Here is a 6585-nt window from a genome sequence, read left to right as displayed (position 1 = left end):
TCTGCAGTCATATATTGATGTGTATATATATACAGTATATATATGTATATATATGAAAGTATGTACACACACATATATGAGCCTTTGACATTTGGGCATAGAATTTTATCTTCTTTTGAATAGTTTATCCAATGGAAATATTACTGCATACATATTTTTTGTATTTCTCTTGCTTTTTGCTATGATCCATTCTATGCAATATAGTAAAAAGAAAAATGCAATAAACCTGGAACCAACCATACAACTAAGAAAATACATTTGCATCCCAGAAATCTGGGCTCAATCCTGAGGTTAACTATAGGCTTTTTCTGCAGTTTTGAATATATTGCTCAACTCTGTCTAAAAAAAAAAAAAATCAGACCTGTAGAACGACTAAACAGATGTCTTTTTTTTCTTTTCTTTTGTCTGTCTGCTTTGTTCAGTAGATAAGATTTATGTCTTTTTTACCCCAAGAATCCATGTGTATTGCGTGGTCACGGTAATAGTGTGGTCAAGACTTCTAGGAGCTATTGTAATACAAACATTGAATACTTACGCCACTGATCTTCAAAGAAGTATTCAAGTGCTACTGGAATAGATAAAATAATAAAACCCAGAGTAATGAACTGTACTTCATTTGAAAATACTTTTTAGGGGTTGAGAATTGTGTCATATAAGCTCATTTAGTAAAGAAAAGACACTTCGTATATTGCAGTCTCCTCGTCTGTTTTTATAAATCGTGCTGATTTGATTGAGTTCTCACGGTGACAGACAATGAATAAAAGAGATTTGGAGCTAGGAATTACAGACTGTGGTAAACTAATGAAACAATTAATTCAACTTATCTGGGCTTCAAGAAGACATTCCAGCAATAAGCATATGTGTGTTGGATTACCTCACTGGGATTTTTATGAGGCTTAACTACAGTTTCAAAATGTCTGGAAGTCCTCCTTATACAAATTTATTTATTTATGTGTCCTGGAGCTGAAGCTGCTGCTGCTGATTTATTATTATTATTATTATTATTATTTAACTTTGATGTGCTAAGTTTGCCAAAAAGGCATTTTAAGTCCTCTACAGGAACCCTCAGTTTAGCCAAAGGTTGTGTGAAGCTGCATGTAGATAAAACAATTATTAGCATGCAGTGAGTTAGCTGTTATTAGTGACGTACGTTAAAGAGATGCCCAGAACCTCTAATCAGAAACTTGTTGATTTTAGTGTTGTCTGATTATAGAAAAAAATGTTGTTACTGTTGCTTTCCCAGAGACCTGATGGCTAAACTTGCAAATTTAACTTTTGGTATGTAAATTTCCCCAGTGGTTTCAGTGGGCTTGTGTGTGCTAAGCCAATTCTGAAGGTGCTTGGCACCTTAGAAGGTGTAGCTTTGATATAAACAGACACAGTGTAATATTTTAAACATACAGCACATAGCAAAAATTCTGTGAAGCTAATCAATTTTCATCACTGCCCCCTTTCCTCACCGTATTTCTTCCTTCTGCTGCTGGCGAATGTGGACAGCGCGCAACTTCGGAAAGTGTTTGGGGCATGGTGTGGCTTGGAGGAAAACGTTTCTCTTCTGAGTGAAAATATTTCAAAAGTGTTCCCTTCCTTTAGTAGGATGAAACTAAACCTCAAGTTTCTTCGCAAAAAATGTGAACCATGAGAACTCCCACATGTGTGCAGAGAGTGCAAGTCGACAGACTGTTCAGATATTTCTACTGACAAAGCTGGCAATTTTGTTGTTGTTGGGTTAGTTTTCTGCTGGCTTCATGAGAAAACTTATCTTCTCAAAATTAATCTGCTTCTGCACAAAGTTGAGTTTTAACAGATCAGCATTTTCTCACCAAAGCAGGAAGAAAAGGAGAATACCTCATTCCTGATGGTTCTGCTAACAAACTGGTGACACACGAGGTAGCAAAGCGCATCCAGACCACAATCATGCTTGTGCTTCAGTTAGTGGGAGTTACTGAAACTTTCTGCGTTTGATAGATGTTATTTAAATAAGTGCGATAGGTAATAAGTAGTATCCAGTTGGTTCATACCATATTTTACATTCTTATCAAGGACAGCTAGCATTAAAGATAGGTTTCTGCAACTGCAATGAACTGTGCAAAAACTCTGTTCTTTTTCACATGGTGTTAAGCAGCATCATGGCAAACGGAAGGGACATGAACATTTTCTTTCCAGTACATTTTCACAGAAAGTGTGAGCTTGTATCATTCTTCTGTTTTTAATAATGTGCAGCTGGCAGATATATAGCTGCTTTGAAACATGTAATTTGTATCTTAAAAATTAAAATATGTCTGTTATATAATGTGCAGTCACGCACCCTACCGACATACAGAGTATACTCATTACGTGTCTCTCCCGCCTCTGACTTTCTCAAATTGCTCAGCATTTGCCATTCTAAGACCTTAATTTCAGTTGTCCCACAGTTTTGCCAGGCTTACACCACTGGAGTTGAGATTTTCTGTGTCTCCGGTTTATGTCTTAGGTTGAATTGTCTTGGATAACTTCAGCCCCCAAAGTTCTACTCTTCTAAAGATGAGGGTAGGGAAAATGCATTGTTTGGGTTTTATTTTAATAATTTGGCTACTTTTTCTTTGGAAAGGTCTAGAGGCTCTATGCTTTCAAAGAAGAAATGTGTATAATGTGGGTTTTGCTTTGTTTTAACCAGGGTTTTCTTTCTTTCTTCCTTTCTTTCTTGTGTACTGATACTTTGACAAGGTGTATACTTTTGAAGAATATTTTATGCTTCCTCATGTTAAGCACGTTCTATCTCTATGGAACTTTCAAAAGGGAGAGGAAACTGTTCCCAGCGGTTTTGTCTCTTGGCTGAGTCCATGGATTACCACCATCAGTAAGATCTACGGTTGTTTTTCAAGGTCAGTCCAAGCAGCAGTGAGAAGGAAGCTGATGCAAACACAGGGAAGAGGGAAGCTAAATTTTTGATGCAGAAAGGATCTCATGGAGTTTGCAGGTTACACAGAGCTTAGGGGCGGTGGGGGAAACAAACCAGGTTTGCAGCTGGCCTGCAGAAATTGGAGAGACCCTAACTAGGATTTGATCGCTTGTGAGGTGGGGAGAAATGCAAGGGCGTGAAATGGACTGGCTGTGAAAAGCCTGGGAACTAAGTGAGGTTAGGCAAAGACAGCAGCTTTGTGGAAAAGGGCCAGGGGTTCCTGGGGGAAAGCAAGCTAAACGCAAGTCCGCAGTGAGCCCTGTCAGAGATGAAGGCTAACAGCATACTGCTCCGTATTAACAGGAGCGTCACCAGTAGGTTAAGGGAAGGGGTTATTCCCCTTTTCTTGGCACATTTCAGAGTGTATTTGGGATCCTGCATCCGGGTTTGGACACACTACACCCCAAATACAAGAAGGACTAGTAAGAAACTTGAGGGAGTCCATTTGTAATGCAAGGGGGTGGTTGGGGTGGAGCACACGCCTGCCCGGTGAGGAGGGGCTGAGGGAAACAGGTTTGTCCAGCCTGGAGAAGAGGCTTGGGGGATGCTAATAGCAGCCTTCCCATACCAGTTAGGAGGCTGTTGAGAAAACAGAATCAGACCCTTTGAGAGGTCCACGGTGGTGTGAGAAGAGACAAGGGGCACAAATCAAACTGGGAAGTTCGTACTTGACATAAGGAAAAAAATTATTACCATGGTGTCACGGTCCATTTGGATCTCTCAAATTTACAGTTCAACGTACTCTGTAAATTAAACTTCGTTTTATGAGCTCATTAGGAAAGAAAACAAACATGACAAACAAGGGTTCAATCCCCGTTTACAGACTAGTCTAACATGTGAATTCACTAATTCGTCACTTAAGTCATGAGGTTTCTAACTCACAAGCTCTCTAATTCATAACTCACAACTCATAACTTGTAATTCATGCACCTATGAGCAAAAGAGTTACCTAGCCGATGGGGAGAGCACTCATCCTTCCTCCTCCATCACGGTGCGGGCGTTTCCTGTATCACACTGGGAAGCATGAAAGCCTCAGCAGTCCAGCTGCTCTTGAATCTGCTTCAAAAACTTTTTGGGTAAGCGGGCGTATTTATACCTTCCAGCTTGGAAGTTTGGTCTACACCATTTCCATGAGTTAGCAGATTATGAAGAAACTGCCAGACAACAAACACGCAAGGATGATGGCTACAGGAGACCGCAAGCTGCAGGAGATGATGGCTGCATAATGACCTTTAGCCCTTTCCGGCCACCGTGTCCTGCCTACGTGTTGCCTTCGCTTTGACCTAATGGCGCTGATCCCGGCATACATCAGGCCTTAGCATGAGCTGCGTGTTAGCCAAAATCTGAGCTGGAATTGAGTGAAGAGTCACACCATGGGGACAGTCAACCACTGAAGCAGGTTGCCCACAGGGACTGTGAAAAATCTGTTCTTACAGATTTCCAACACCTTAATGGATAAAGCCCTGAGCAACGTTGTCTGAATACGGTGTTGATCCTGCTTTGAGCCGGCTGGAGTACAGACCTCCCAAATGATCCCTTTCCCCTGGCTGATTCTATGGTAAGAAACCAGGAGATGTGGGGCGCAGAGAAAGGACTGAGACTGGTGGGAACAGGTCAGAAAGGGTCCTGCTGAGGAAGGAAGGGTGTTCATTTCCTGAGTGCAAATGAAACATGGGTTCCTCAGTGTGTGCTTCAACAGTATCCACAAACATTTATGTAATGCACAGGGCAGGTTCCAGTTAAGCACAGCAAGCTGCCAGCAGTCCTCAGGTACTGCATGACCCGAAACTCAAGAGTGTAAATTGAAGCAAACCATCTGGCCAAGTAATAATCTTCATTCACTCACTTGCAAGTTTACTTTGGCTTTTTTTTTTCGGCCCACCCCCGCAGCCTCCCTCCCCCTGCTTCACTCAATGGATAGGAGACACTTATTTCATCCTGTGGAAAACAGGATATTGATGGAAAGTGTTTTAAGCTGGGGCCCAGATGAGTTTTCAGAAATGTTGGAAGGAAGTAGTAAATGAAGCAGAACATGCAAGGAGATAAATTACAATGTCCTATTTAAATCAGAATTGTATTCCCTTTCTGCCTATGAGAACTGGCTGAAAAGCCATGTTTACTTTCTGCAGATTTTGATTTTTTTTTCTTTCTTCAAATCTGGGGTTGTTTCAATTTTGACTTAAAACCATTTCTCCCAAAACTTTTTTGGCAAACTTAAGTTCTTCAGATGCTATCTCTAATCCTGATGAATGTTAGCTATTCCAATGGCTGCAGGAAGTCCTGTATCTCACCGTGTATGTGAGTTCCCCTTCCAGACTAAGCTCAGGGTACTTGCCTTCCAGAGCTTCTTGGCCTAGGAAAGATTCTTGACGAGCTCTTTTGAGTCTGGAGACTGCCACTTTCAGTTTCCCTGGCTAAGTACCCAACAGCCCTTTTGGAAGTCTAAGATGAGTTCCCTCCAGACATCACTTTCAATTTCGTAATAGTTCCTTCAGTCTGAAATATTTTAAGCAGAACACGCTGGGCTCCACAAACCGGCGTTTTTGGCGAAGCTCTATTTTGTCTGAAAATTTCCAAGCTGCCCTAGTCTTTACCACAGAGTTCCTTAAACCGAATTTTTCACAGGTGGTCACTGATTGAACGTTCCTCATTTTCTGTCTGACTGACTGATGTCCTTGTGATCTCATTTGCAGAAGTGTTGAAACTCACAGCTGAAACTGAAATTAGCAGGAACTGTGGTTTGAATATATGGAGGGCTGTATAATTCTGCTTAGAAATACTACAGCAACAAATATTCTGGAAAAGCCCTGGGGGAAATAAATTCTGATCTGGAGGGAAACTTAGTTAGGAGTGTGCAGTCAGCCAAGAGCTATGCTTTGGAAAAAGCAGGAGGAAAAGTTCTTAAATCATTGCTTGGGTGCTGGACATCAGTGTGAGCATTCAGTGTGATAGGGATCTTAATGGGAAGGGCAATGTGAGGTTATATAAAGTAACTTCTATTACAGGTGCAAGGGAGTAGAACTGCGATTACGAAGACAATTTTGTCCCATCTTCACTGTGAGCATTTAACATTGCATTGGAAGATTTGGTGGGGATTGGAGACAGGGGACCTCCAGGGGCCTGTTCCTATTTCCTGCGCTAAAAGAGAAGTTCCACTCCCCACAAACCTCACAGAAACTACTACAGGTAGCTGTGGAAGGGGTGGTGGCAGTTCTACCTGTGCTTAAACAGTGTTTGCCTCCCCACTAAGGGAACTAGAAAGCAACCACTTCATAGTTCCTGACACCACTGGAGAGCAAACCTAGCACTTTTAAAGCAGGAAGAGTAAGGGGAAAGTTTTGCCAGAGGCCAGCAGATAAGCAGTGTCTGGTGGCAGACTGCTGGCTCAGGGTTTCTGACCTAGTTTTGTTTGTCCTCTGAATGAGAAGGTCACAAGGATGACAGAGATTTGAAAAGTTATACAACTCCGTTTCACAATAATCACTTTATTGATTTTTTTTTTCTCGGAGAGGAGATTTGCCACCTCCCTCCACCCCAAGAAGGGGACAGTGAGAGCAGAGTGGACAGGGTGAAGCGGCACGTCTGATGCTGTGGCAGGAGGGAGAGGAGGGTGAGAGGTAGCTATGTGGGACGGGGGTGTAAAG

The sequence above is a fragment of the Ciconia boyciana genome, chromosome 1 (genome assembly GCF_034638445.1).
Source record: "Ciconia boyciana chromosome 1, ASM3463844v1, whole genome shotgun sequence".
In the NCBI taxonomy this organism is placed as follows: domain Eukaryota; kingdom Metazoa; phylum Chordata; class Aves; order Ciconiiformes; family Ciconiidae; genus Ciconia; species Ciconia boyciana.
This window is presented reverse-complemented; position numbering follows the sequence as displayed.